Source organism: Mastomys coucha, unplaced genomic scaffold, assembly GCF_008632895.1.
Source record: "Mastomys coucha isolate ucsf_1 unplaced genomic scaffold, UCSF_Mcou_1 pScaffold18, whole genome shotgun sequence".
Lineage (NCBI taxonomy): Eukaryota > Metazoa > Chordata > Mammalia > Rodentia > Muridae > Mastomys > Mastomys coucha.
Window position 1 is genome coordinate 110,031,050 of NW_022196900.1, and position 14,200 is coordinate 110,045,249.

Consider the following 14,200-nt stretch of genomic DNA (forward strand, 5'->3'; position numbering starts at 1 on the left):
AAAGCATCAGAAAGAGGTGGGGCTAAGAAGTGGGGTTGCATCTGATTCCCCCCCCCCCGCCACTCCCACTGGCTAACAGTTAGGTAACACCAGAAGGACACCCTAGAGGTGCAAGGGGGGATACAAAACTTGAGTCTTTCTTGTTCGTTTTGTGTTTTGTTTTATTTTGCTTTGTAGCCTCGTCTGGCCTCCAACTCATAGCAGTCCTTCTGCCTCAGCTTCCTAGTATTGGGTCTGAGCCTTCAAAGACAAAATATAGCCTTAGAAGCCAGGTAGACTGCAGATCCAAACAAGACTCTGTGCTCTGTTAGTGGAAGAATTGTTATTGGGTAGATAACTCAAAGAGAAGTTGTTCTTGGCCACTCTCCAAGAACAGCTCAGACGCTGCTCAAAATGCTTACTTTCACAGAGCCCTAGACTTTGTATATTGCTTATGTTAAAAAAAAAAAAAGATAGTCCAATAATTTTGCATGTAAATGTTTCTTTGTGCTGGGAATTGGACCCAGGGCCGTCATATGCTCAGCAAGGCATCTGCCTTGAGCTATTTCCTCCTTCTTATGTAGCCAATGGTTAAGACAGCTCTCAGCAGGATGAGGGCTTAGGGAAGTAGGGTGGGTCCTAGGTGTGCCCTGCTCAGATGTCCCCAGACCAAGTCCAGTGCCTACATGGGAGGCACACACCTGGTAAATATAGTCAGAAATAGTAACTAAATTAAAGATTAAAGCTTTACTAAGACACTTGGCATATGGATGGTGACTGAGACGTTTTCCTTGTTTAAACACAGGCCAGAAGGATGCGTATGCCCCATTCTCTCAGCAGAATGATCAGAATCCATGGAGAGAGCACCAAGAAGCAGTGGGAAAGTATGTTGGGTCAGAACTTGACCTACATGGGAACAGGAATGGAGCCCGAGGGACATAGTCGAGGTCATGGGAATGGAGGAAAGCAAGTGGGAAAACGCTGGGAATGCCAACCCTGCTTCGTGCTGACTTGGGAGGTAGAGATAAGAGGAGGCGAGGTGAGGACATATTTGGTTATAACTGCTTTCTCTGCCTGCTTCCTTCCTTCTCTCATCCCCACAAAGAAGGAGATTTTGACAGCCTGAGGGAGGCTTGCTGGCTGATAGAGGCTATCTCTGCCCATTCAGTCCCAGAATGGCTGTGAGGTCCCAGAGCACATGGCAATCACACAAACCTGCTCTTGAAACAAAGGGGAGTGGGGCTTGGTGCCGGCTGGGGTACTGGGGCACACTTGTATTCCTTTGATAAGCCCTGTGAGGTACCAAGACAGACAGTAATAGAGGGACGTGGCATTTAACCACTGCCCAAGAGCACTCTGACAAATGCCAACACAAAGACACTGGCAGTGCTCACAGCAGCAAGAAGGAAAGGGACCAAGTGGCAAAGACGGGTATATGTAGGCCTATGACAGGCCGGCCAGGTGGCCAGTCCACCACAGCAGTGGGTTGAGAAAGCCCAGCCCCGACTCACCTGCCATATTCTTGCCATAGGCCCTTTGCACATACTCCAAGAGATTAGAATCAGATCTCTGTTCCTTAACACTGTATCGGGGGCCATCTCTCATCTGAAACAGCCCTTTTATTACCATTTTTGTCCTTCCCTCACCCCCTGTCGCCCATTCTGCATATAATAGATTCGATACGGTCTGTGGCATGTGAGCGTACGGCCAGTGAGCAGGAACTTTGTTCAAGAGCACATCTCTGCCCACCTGGAATGGATTTTTAATCAACACCATGGGATGAACACACTGGTTCCAAGAATAAGAGCAAGACAGAAAAAAATCGAGAGAGACTTATCCTAGCAAAATTCCCAGCATCTTCTTTATATCGTCAAAGACACGCCACGCCGTGTCAAAGCCAGGACTGGAGGTGCACACCTAAAATCTCAGCTACCTGGGAGGTGGAGACAGAAGGATCACACACTCACTACCGCCGAAGTAATAGAGGGAGCATAGGCCAGGTTAGGTAATTTAGCAAAAACCTTGTGTCTAAGGGGATGGAGGTGGGGGCATTGTACAATTCAGTGGTGAAGTTCTCTCCTCGAGAGCTCTGGGCCCTAGGTTCAATGCATGATACAAGAAAGAGAAAAGGGGGGCATCAAATTACTTTAGGCTATGAAAGAAAACATGTAGCTTAAGAAGTGATGCCTGGGGAGGGGACCTTTTGGCCTCAGATGGGTGTTCAAGATTTCTGCTCCAGAAGAAGCTGAATGGAAGCCGAGAGGTGGGGCTTAGCCACGCTGCACCTGTGGCAAAGCCTGTCACTTTAACAAGGACATCACCACAAGACAAGAGATGCTTAAAGGCTCAGAAATCTGTAAAACAAACATACCCAAGGGAAGTTTGGGGTCTACATAAATTCTCTAAATGAATAATCTTTTTTTTTTCTTTTTTTTCTTTTTTTTCGAGACAGGGTTTCTCAGTGTAGCCCTGGCTGTCCTGGAACTCACTCTGTAGACCAGGCCAGCCTTGAACTCAGAAATCCACCTGCCTCTGCCTCCCAAGTGCTGGGATTAAAGGCATGAACCACCACTGCCTGGCTCTAAGTGAAATAAGATCTAAAAAAAAAGAAAAAGAAAGAAAAGAAAAGAAAAGAAATAAGATTTAGGCATTCTAGCTCAATTAGGTTATTACATGGTTTTTCCTTAGGTAAAAACACCATGTCCAAAAGCCACCTGGGGAGGGAAAGGTTTCATTTCAGCTTACAAGTCTCGGGTCACACTCCGGCACTGAGAAAAGTCAGGGCAGAGACATGGTATAAGCAGGCCTTGGAGGGGTGCTGCTCATGGCTGGCTACCCGTGGCTTGCACCGCCTGCTTCTGTATACAGCTCAGGACTGCCTGCCCAGTGTTCTGGATGCTCACACATCAACTATTAATCAAAAAAATTCTTGGCAAGCTTGCCTATAGGCAAATCTTATGGAGGTATTTTCAAAGCCCCTCTTCCCAAATAACTCTGGCTTGTGTCGAGCTGACCTAAAGCTAGCCAACACAAGTGACTTCGTGTCAACTTGACACACAAACACAGACTTTCCTTTTGGGTTTGTCCCCAAGACTTCATATTAATATCATTATCACAATATAAAACACATTCAACCCAACACATAAGAGAAAAGATAACAAATGAAAACAGAAGTGACTTAGACCTCAGAGCTAAGATATGATGACCCATCTGTGGTACCGATGGGGCTATTTCTCTTCAAAGGGTCCTGAAGAATATGTTTCAGTTTATAATCAATATAGACACCTCTGATTTTGGTCACTAAGTAAAACAGGCAGCTTACAGCATGCGCCACTTCAGAGAGATCAGTTCAGTGGGGAAAAGCTGATGTCTCCAAGCAGTCAGAAAGCAGGCTGCAAAAACTATGAGACAGGCCAGGCCGTGGTGGCGCACGCCTTTAATCCCGGCACTTGGGAGGCAGAGGCAGGTGGATTTCTGAGTTTGAGGCCAGCCTGGTCTACAAAGTGAGCTCCAGGACAGCCAGGGCTACACAGAGAAACCCCCGTCTCAAAAAACCAAAACCAAACCAAACAAACAAACAAAAAAGCTATGAGACAATCATAGAATCTCAACAAAGAATGTTGATCTACTGAGTAACTGGGAGAAGAAGGCGAGGGAGAGACAAATCTAATTTACCCTCCTAGGAAGTCAGGTCAAAGTTTCCATAACTAAAATATACTACAAGATAAAATATTGAAAGCCTGGCATACAAGTAAAAATAACACGAGAAAGAAATATTGTGTAGTACCATAAAATATGGTGGGGCGGCACACTGACAGCAAATGAAGGCTGTGGCCTGTGAGCCAAGGAGACAGGCCAGAGCTGCCTTCCGCGATACTCGGCTGAAGCAAGAGCATGATTAGTGCCATTGCTTGATGAGATGGGGAACACCTTGCAAGAAGGCTTACATGACAAGAATTAAAATTTCTGTTTTGACCCATGAGCTAGAGACGTTCATATTGGTTGAATTGTGCTTCACAAGAGGACACTGAAGTTCTAATTCCCGTGGATCAGGATGAGGCACTATTTGGAAGTACAGTCATCGTAGCTGTGGCAGGCCAAGAGAAAGCACATGGCCCCTCAATCCAATCATGACTGTTCTTGCAAAAGGGCCCTACGAAGACAGATGCTGGGGTGGTACAACTTCAGGTCAAGGAATTCCAGGGATAGCTGGGCACAACCAGATGCTGGGAAGAGGCAAGAAGCATTCTACACAGAACCTCAGATGGCACACAGCTTCTTCCCACCAGAATTGAGGGGAGGAAATGCCATGGTTGTGAACCACCATCACCGCCATTTAGAAATGAATGCAGATGTTTATCAGACATCAGAGGTCCTCTTCTTGGGGTGTTTGGGAATGAAGGCACGTTTAGTGAGATGCGTCACAACACTGGGCTTGGCTATGCAACAAAACCCAATCATTTGTTGTCTCAGGGAACACTGTAAACGGCAGCAGATGCCAACCTTTGAAGTAAGGACACGGTCTACATTCCGAGATGCCTGAGCAAGCTGAAAGAGAACTGGGCTGATCAACATGGCTGTGGGGGAAGTATAACAAAAAAGATGCAAGTAACATTCACAGACAGGACCACCACATCAAGCAATAAGAACCCAGCCATCAATTCATAGGCCAGTTAATATAATAGAACTGCCTTAAATAATAAAAGCCCAGCAGAGAGACACATGTGTGTCACTTCACGTGATGGTCCTTCAGTCAGCCACAGACACGGAAGCAGTGGTGGCTCCATAAAACTATGACAGAGCTGTGAAATTTCTGTGACATCAAAGCCTACTCGTGTCCCAGCATAGCACCTGCCTCGTGTGTTTATGGTGATGCTGCCATAAGTCAACCTTGTTGTAGTAATTTCCAGCCCCCATAAGCCCATATAAAAACCACACAATCCAGTTATTATATTTATAAGCTATATGTCTAGATTGGGCAGATTTAGCACTATACAAACTTATTCCCCAGCTATGAGACCCTTTGCTCCTGGCCACGTGGTTCTGCTCCATCTTTGCTTCCTCCTCCTCTTCAGTCCTCTCTCCTTCAATTCTCCTTCTCCTCTCTTTCCTGCCCCTGCTCTCTAAGACCTCCCATCCTATCTTTCCCCTCCACTGCCCAAATACAGGTTCTAGCCTTTATCAACTAGTCAAAATGGGGAAAAGGTTGACATGAGATCATCTGAGTATGTGATTGACTGCTCGTCAGGGGCAGCCCCTTCTGAGGAAGCACAACTGACATCAGAATGCAGAGAGCATCAAGACAACCCACAAGAACACAACCTACTGTGCTGCCTGCCACATAAAAGCATGGTGCCTACAATTATGTCCAGGGACTAGACTTGCTAATAAGTGCCTGTGTGGCCACCTTATCGCTATACCATACGTTGCATCATTACTGTAGAGCATACTCCTATCGCACCTTTAAAAACAAGCTTGCTGTAAAGCAGTATGCCTGTGGCTGGCATTGGCCCTGGTCATGTGTCTGCTGCACTTCTTGCTCTGAAAGGCCACAGGCAATGACCTGACACACCATCTGGGTGTGTCTAACCGTGCAACGTTGACGCTCCTAGGCAAGAGTGACTCTGTTCAGTGGCGTGCGGGCATAGATACCCACTAACATCTGTAGTGCTTAGAGAAAAGGTGGAAGTGGCTACCAAGGAGTTTGATGAAGTGGCTGGGGATGAGTTCATCAATGGGATGGGATGCGTAGGAATCCAGAGCAGACAGCTGTCAGGACAGCAGACAGCTTTGCGCGTTCATGGTTATCCAAGTCTGCCTCAGAATCTAATCACATCCTTAGATCAAAACCACAATCAAAACAAGACATGAACGACAGGTAAAGGTACCCTGACGTAATGAAAACCTACAGCCTATGAAACACCCAGTCCTTAGGAGGAGAGCAGGTCCAGAGCACATGAAGCCATTTTAACAGCAATAAAGATAAATACAGCACTCGATTTGCATGGAATATATACTTATAATGAGTCTGTATATAATTTCATGTGTGTTACACACTCTGTCCGTCAGGTTCCTGGGTGTGAAGAGAGCCTGGTGGTAAAATGGGTGTCCCACAAATGGCCATGCTTGGTGTGCACCATTGGACAGGCTTCGTGCCTCCCTTCCAAGCTCGGGTCTCCTGCTGGAGCAGGGCCATACCGCTCAGCCAACACCATTGCAGGAAACCCACTTAGCCCTCCCCTCCCCTCCCCTCCCCTCCCCTCCCTTCTCCTTTTTTTTTCTCTTTCTTCTTTAATCAGACTTCTTAATCAGACAATCCCCCCCATTTAGAGTAATCTCTTTGCACCTAAAACCCAAGTTCAAACTTTATTCCAGCAGCTTCATCAAATCAAATACTGTGGAGAATCCATTTTTAACAAACGCCGATCCTTGGATTCCGGCGCGTTCCGTGGGTGTTTGGCACCGTTAGGGGTTTCCTTCCTGCTCTGTTTGATGAAATCCCTAGTTAGAAGCCTGTTAGGTCACCAAGACTCGTAGCCAGCCAAACCTCATCTGAGGCATTTCTGTGGGTTTTCCCGAATACCCCTCAGCAACTTAAACCCTGAGAGTCAGTGCCAGCTACCAGGGAAATTAAGTGCAGCCTACAGGAAACAGAGTGACTAACAGCTGGCGATTGTGCAACGTTTTCTCATGGGCATTTTCCATAGCTGAGACACAAACTCAAGGGGCACAGTGGGACACAGTAAAGTGTTCCCAGACATCCTGAGGTACAGTGTCTACAGACACATGGAGAAACTTCTGGTTGGGTTCCTGGAAGGACTGAAGGTTTGAGTCATAAACTTCTGTGCCTAGGGCTTGTTCAATTATATCTGAATCGTCATTATTAGACATAATAAGAATTGTGTGCTAGCAAGAGTCAATCTTTAAACATTTTATAGGTACACAACTGCCTTTTATTCATAAAAAAATAATGAATTCCTAATCATCTGAAATCAAGAATCATGGAAAGAAACCCGTCTGGATCTTACCCTGCAAAGTTAACTTCCACGGACATTCTAAAGACTGTGGCACTCTTAGGAAAACATAAAATCTATGAAATGAACGCCAATTTGTTGTCCAGGTCTAGTGTGGGGGTCAGCTTCCCTACTCTGTAACTTAAATAAATCAATAAATAATGTGGTCCATCAACTACATCTTTTGATCACCACCTCCCAATGCCAGGATGGACTGGGGACCAGCTCACTCATGCACGGGCCATCAGAGGACATTTCCAGTTCAAGCTATGGCTTTTGGAATGGGGAAAGCATTAAGAGATAAGCAAGCATGGGCGTCACTCAGCAGTGTGGCAAAACTATTACAGAGGGGGAAGCTGAGGAGGAAGTCCGGCCATAGGACAGCTGGAAACATATTAAAAGGCACTACCATAGCAAGGCTTCGTCTCAGATACGGGAGAGAGAGAGAGAGAGAGAGAGAGAGAGAGAGAGAGAGAGAGAGAGAGAGAGAGCGCCTGTGCTGGCTACCGGAGCCCACAGTCCAGTGTGTGGAAAACAACAGAAGGTCCAAAACTGTCTTTAGAAACATGGGATGGACTTGGATAGATGACTGACATTCTGTGATGTAGAAAAGAGAATTTTTGTTCATTACATTCTTTACATCTGGAATTCCCTTCACTTTACTTAGATATAGTAGGCATTGAAGCCTTCAGGGAAATTTTGTCTCTGAGTTTTCTGTGGTATTTGAGTTTGGTTATAAATTTTTATATGAATGAACAAACGTAACCACTGTAGACCAGTTTCAAAGGTTGAAAACACTAACAGATACACACACACACACACACACACACACACACACACACAGAGCCACTGTGTGCATCTACGTCTATCTCCCAAAACCAAAGCATTTTAGGAGCTTCGTTAGTTATTTGTGATGCACTCACTTAGATTCAAGTCCGAGCCTTGTATCTTAGAACAAGGAACTGTCTACCCACCTGCCAGGTGCTAACCACCCACCTACCCACCTGTCAGGTGCTAACCACCCACCTACCCACCTGTCAGGTGCTAACCCCTCACCTACCCACCTGCCAGGTGCTAACCACCCACCTACCCACCTGCCAGGTGCTAACCCCTCACCTACCCACCTGCCAGGTGCTAACCCCTCACCTACCCACCTGCCAGGTGCTAACCACTCACCTACCCACCTGTCAGGTGCTAACCACTCACCTACCTACCTGTCGGGTGCTGTCCACTCTCACCCCCATGCCTACTGAGCACCTGTATGGTCGTCTGCACCCCCTGCCTGGTACCTATCCATTCGTCCACTTCCAGTTTGCTTAGGGGAGAAGACATTTTGTCCTATCATATATTTGGTGAGGTGTCTCCTTGTTTTACACTGTTTGTGTAAAGCTGTGTGACGTCGGAATGAGGAGTGTGTGACTTCTCTGTCATTTCCATGGTGGAGCTAAGCAGGAGAGAAGGAACCCTGGAGAACCTGTAAGACCTTGGTCCTGTGGGGCGTCCACCACTTCACAGTCTAGCAGAGCTCCTCATGGAGAACCTGTAAGACCTTGGTCCTGTGGGGCGTCCACCCCTTCACAGTCTAGCAGAGCTCCTCATGGAGAACCTGTAAGACCTTGGTCCTGTGGGGCGTTCACCCCTTCACAGTCTAGCAGAGCTCCTCATGTTGGTCTAGACCCCACTCCAGGAGACACATAAGAGCCAGATGGAAAAGCCACTGACTAAATTAAAACACACTAATTGGGCATTGAGCTTCTGCTGAAAATGCCCTCCCCCCACTCAGCATGACTGGTGAGGCACTGTGTGGGTGTCGGAAATTCTTCCTTTCTGTACAAATAAATCATTTGGAATTCATTTTGCTAAGCTTTCTTATTGGTTCCTGGAAAAGATCAAATATAGGGTGTGGGGAATCCAACTGCTCCAACAGTCAAGAGGTTTATTAATTCAGCGAAGGAAATCAAGAATCAATATCACCAGGCACTGAAAGCATTACTAAATAAAATATTTTTCTTTGCCAAATAATTCTAAAGAGAAAAAAAAAAATCAAAGTTGCATTTTAGGGGCATATGGACGTTCTCACATCCATACAGATGCTGTGACAGTGTTTACAGTTCAAATAATATGCTAAATCTATTTAATTTTTTTTATTTACTTACTTATCTATTTTGAGATTGGGTCTTGCATAGCCCAGGCTAACCCCACACTCACTCATGGATGAAACTGACCCTGAGCTTCTTCTGATCCTCCTGCCTCCACTTCTACGGTGTTTGGATTACAGGAGTGTACCGCCACCCACAGTGGGGGTTGTTAGCTTGCCTTATCATGTTCATCTATTTATTTACTTATTTGTATTTATTTATTCACTTGTGTGTGACAAATGCCATGTATGGCATGCATGTGGTGGTCTAAAGACTATTGGCAGGAGTCCATCATTCTCTCCTCCCACCATGAGGGACCTGGGATCAAACTCAGGTCGTCAGGCTGGGCGGTGAGCATCTTCACACACGGAGCCAGCCATCTTTCCGGCCTCTGGCCCAGTTTTGAGTGTTGGTAGGGACTGAACCCAGGCATCGCATATACCAGGCATGTGCTCTCTGCTGATTGAGCTGTACCCTCAGCCCTATACTAAAATATTTGACTACATCTTAGGATCTTCTGGTTTAACATACTGTATAAAATTAACTTTCCATAAGCTGGGCATGATGACATTACCTATAGTTTCAGTGCTAAGGGTCCTGTTTCCAGGCGACAGTTGTGCAGTGAGAAAGGCACCAAATCTAGTGATCAGAGCACCGGAATCACCCAGATCTGTCACCCAGACCCTTGGTGCCCAGCCGCTCCTTTTCTTAAGAAAGCCCTGAACCCATGTGGCCTACTGTTGATCTCCACAGCGGACCCCCTAGTGTTGACTTGATGGCATACCCCGTACTGTTGACCTCGATGGCGGATCCCCTACTGTTGAGCTCCACGGTGTACCCCTTACTGCAGATCTTGAGACGTACCCCCTTAAATCTGCACGGTTACTTTTCTCCAAATAACACTTATGTCGCTGCTGTTGCAGTCCGTGTGAGCCTTTATTTTCAGTTCTCTGTGGGGTCTTTGATTCCTGAGTCCTGGTTTTCATCCCCCCCTCCACTTCCCTCTCACATTCTTAACTGTAGCCAGCTCCCACACAGCAGCTCACAGCTGTCTGGTACTCTAGTTTCAGGGGATCCAACACCCTTACACAGACATACCTGCAGGCAAAACACCAGTGCACATAAATTAACAAATCATTAAAGATAAAATAAAATGTTATCTATAAATATACTCTATTAAAAAATCTAAAAATTAGCCAGGCCTGATGGCACAAACCTTTAATCCCAACCCTAGGAGGGCAGAGGCAAGTGTATTTCTGTAAGTTCAAGGCCAACCTGGTCTATTTAGTAAGGTTCCAGGTCAGCCAGGGCTGCATAGTAAAACCCTGTTTCTTTAAAACAAACAAACAACAAAAACAAAACTAAGACTTTAAATAAGTCAGATTAATTTATGCTATAGGCATGATAGATTACTAAGCAGTCATAAAAATTCATCATGAAACAGTACTGACCAACAATGAGAAAGTTGACAATATACACCATTCACTACCACCATCACCATCACTGTCACCATCAGCATCAGCATCAGCATGTTTTTTCGGAGACAGGGTTTCTCTATGTAGCTCTGTCCTGGAACTTACTCTATAGACTAGGCTGGCCTCATCAAAGTCATCTTGGAGTAGTAGCCTTATCACTTGCTGGCACTAGCTGACTCTGTGAGGAGATTCACTGTACCCAATTGCAAAGCTGTGCCTGAAGGGAACCCTTCGGAAGTATCAAGTGTTGGCCAGCCTAAGGAATCACTGACGCTCCACACTGAAAATTAAAGGAGCTTTGCAAGAGCAAACTGGAGTCTGTGCATCTCTTCATTCTGCAAACAGTCATGTACCTGCTACAGTCCAAACCTTCCGCAAGGGCCTGGGAGAGGAAAGAGAGACATCTCCGGAGCTGGATAACCAATGTTATTCGGACTTACTGAGCTGATGATTTAGCAGGGATGTTCAGAACAGCTTTGTAAATGACTTTGAGGTAAAGAGCATCAAGGGAAAGAGAAAGAGCCACCACTGGGGGTTAAAACAGAAACAGTGTCTGCTCTGAGATACAGAGTCATCTTTTAACTGGCTAGGCTGTAGGGAACACTAGTAACAAAGTATGCTATGCGCTGGGGGGTGGGGGGCTGCGCGGGGGATGGAGATGGGGTGGGGGGTGGGGCTGGCGGTCCAGGGATTTGTAAAGAGGACTGAGGGAGAAAGCTTATTCAGGAAAGCACAGACATGCTGTGTGGCTAAAACATAGCCAATGCAAGGAAGGGCTAAGAGGTTATTGGGCAGGTGGGTAAACATCGGAGTATAAACTGGGTGTGGCGGGGCACACCCATAATCTCAGCACCCCGTAGTGGCAGAAGGGCCAGAGACTCAAGGCCAGCCTTAGCCAATGGGACTTTGATTCAAAACAAAAAAGGGAGAATAAACAAATAAAAAAGCCAGAGAGAAAAGTGCAGGCTAGCGCAGATTCAGTCTCTAAGTGATTATGAAACGGCCCTGGGCAGTTTGAGAGCCTGGCAGAATCTGTCCTGGTAAGTGAAAGTAGCCTTTGTTATTGTCAGTGAGGCGGTGAGACAATACCCTCCTGGTACACCGTCTCAGTTGCAAGCAAGATATTTTCAAACGTCATCACCAATACATGGCTGAGCTGGGGCCACCCTCTGAGACCTGACAAAGAAAGGCTGACTCCATCCGAATGCCCTAGAAAATGATAAGCTTGCCATCTCCCCAAAGGTATCTGCCAATTCCAGATGGCCTAGCACAGTCAGCAATAATGGGCCATAAGCCACACCCAGCTTGCCACCCAGTTGTGCAAATAAAGTTTTATTGAGACACAACCACACCCCAACATTTATACGTTGTCTGCCTGTGTTCACAGCTACAGTGGCAGATGTGAGTAGTTACAGCAGAGCCCACACAGTGCACAAAGCCTAAACTACAGTCTTCCCAGGCTGGCCCTTTGAGAAACGCCGTGGCCTTGAGTTTAAGTTAGCTAAGTTGGGAGAGAGAGTTAGGGTGACCTGTGATATGAAAACACCTGTGTAAGCTGGGACCCTGAAAGGTAACCCCTGAGCCTACGGATCAGGAGGCTCTCTAGAGGAAACTGAGGGGTGCTTGCTTATTTGTGTCTTGGAAGGAAAAGATCATCCCCTGAGCATTCCTTGCCAGAGGCTAACCTCACACACGTCAGCACCCAGTTCATCTGTGTGGAAAAAAAAATGTATCTCCTAGTCTAAAATTCAGTTTTATTCAGCACAAAATAGACGAGAAAATGAGTTACAAAAAGTAGAACTAAGGCAAATCCAACTGCACAAATAAGTCACTAGTTATAGACGCTGGGATTACAAATAAGTCACTAGTTACAGACGCTGGGATTACAAATAAGTCACTAGTTACAGACGCTGGGATTACAAATAAGTCACTAGTTACAGACGCTGGGATTACAAATAAGTCACTAGTTACAGACGCTGGGATTACAAATAAGTCACTAGTTACAGACGCTGGGATTACAAATAAGTCACTAGTTACAGACGCTGGGATTATAAATAAGTCACTAGTTACAGACGCTGGGATTATTAGGTACCGAATGTTGAATGGATTTGCCATCATTAAAGAAATAAAGAAGACATCAGCCTGGGCATTATGCTCACACCTGTAACCCAGGAGGCTAAGGCGGGTATGTCACTGAGAGTTTGAGGACAACCTGGGCTACAGACTAAGTAAGATATTGACTCAAACACCACAGGCAAACAGATAAACAACAAAACCCCAAACAAACAAACAAACAAAGGTGTCAAACTGGGGGAAGAAGTCACCAAACATGTTTAATAGTGCTTTAATGGAACCAAACACTGTGCCTAAAAGTTCTTTTAAAAAAATTCAAGCATATAATTGGTGTTATAAAATCAATTAAAGTAGCGGGGATACCCGAAAAGAGCAATAGCAAATTGGAGAGCAGATGTGAAGAAATTACACAAAAAATGCCAAACATGCAAGAGTAGAAAGATATAAAAGAATAAAGGGATAAGCCTTTAACCAGATTACAGGGGGAAAGGCAATTGACACTGAATAAAACTTTCATGAAACACAGTTATCTTCAGAATAAAAATAATTCCCATAAACCTACTGTAAACAAATCGCAATGTACAACAGAGAATACTTGATATCCATAAGAAAAAAGAGAATCATGAGCAATTTTTCATCAAGCTTGATGATATGAGAAGCTGGTAGGAAAATACTTTGAAAGCTCTGTGGATGAGCATGCATGTGCACCTGTGCGCGCGCGCACACGCACACACACACACACTGTTTTCAAGGTCAGATGTGCGGGCCAGAGAGATAGCTCAGTAGTTAGGAACACGTGTTCTTGCAGAGGACCTGCCTGTATTTTGAGTTCCAGGGCATCCAGTGCCCTCTTCTAACCTCTAAGGATAGCAGGCATGCATATATTGCACATAACATACATACAGGCAGGTAAGCCGCTCATCATGGTGATTTAAATGAGAATAGCCTCCCTAGGACCATACATTTGAATGCTTGGTTCCAGGTGTGGAACTGTTTGGGAAGGACTGGGCAGCACACAGCCTTGTTGGAGGAGGCATATGTGTCCCAGGGAGTGACTTTGAGGCTCCAGAAGTCTGAGGCATTCCTAGTTATCAACTGCTGGGCATTCTCTCCTTTCTCTGTTTCTCTCTGTCACTCTCTGTCTCTCTCCCTCCTTTCCTCTCTCTGTCTCTCTCTCCCTCTCTGTCTCCCTTGCTCTCTCTCTCTCTCCCTCCCTCCCTCTCTGCCTCTGTCTCTCTCCCTCCCTCCCTCTCTCTCTCCCTTGCTCCCTCCCTCCCTCTCTGCCTCTGTCTCTCTCTCCCTCTCTCTCTCTCTCTCCCTCCCTCCCTCTCTGCCTCTGTCTCTCTCTCCCTCCCCCCTCTCTCTCCCTCACTCCCTCCCTCCCTCTCTGCCTCTGCCTGTGTCTCTGTCTCTGCCTCTCTCTCTCTCTCTTTCTCTCTCTCTCTCTCACTCCCTCCCTCCCTCTCTGCCTCTGTCTCTCTCTTCCTCCCTCTCTCTCTCTCCCTCACTCCCTCCCTCCCTC

General features: G+C 46.1%; 1 long non-coding RNA gene across 1 annotated transcript; it reads left to right on the plus strand.

The window, feature by feature from the left end:
• Nucleotides 1-781: 781 nt before the first annotated feature.
• On the plus strand, nt 782-1,820 carry LOC116095689. Its single transcript, XR_004120694.1, has 2 exons — nt 782-863; nt 1,654-1,820. It is a non-coding gene; the product is annotated as an uncharacterized LOC116095689 (long non-coding RNA).
• Nucleotides 1,821-14,200: the final 12,380 nt, after the last annotated feature.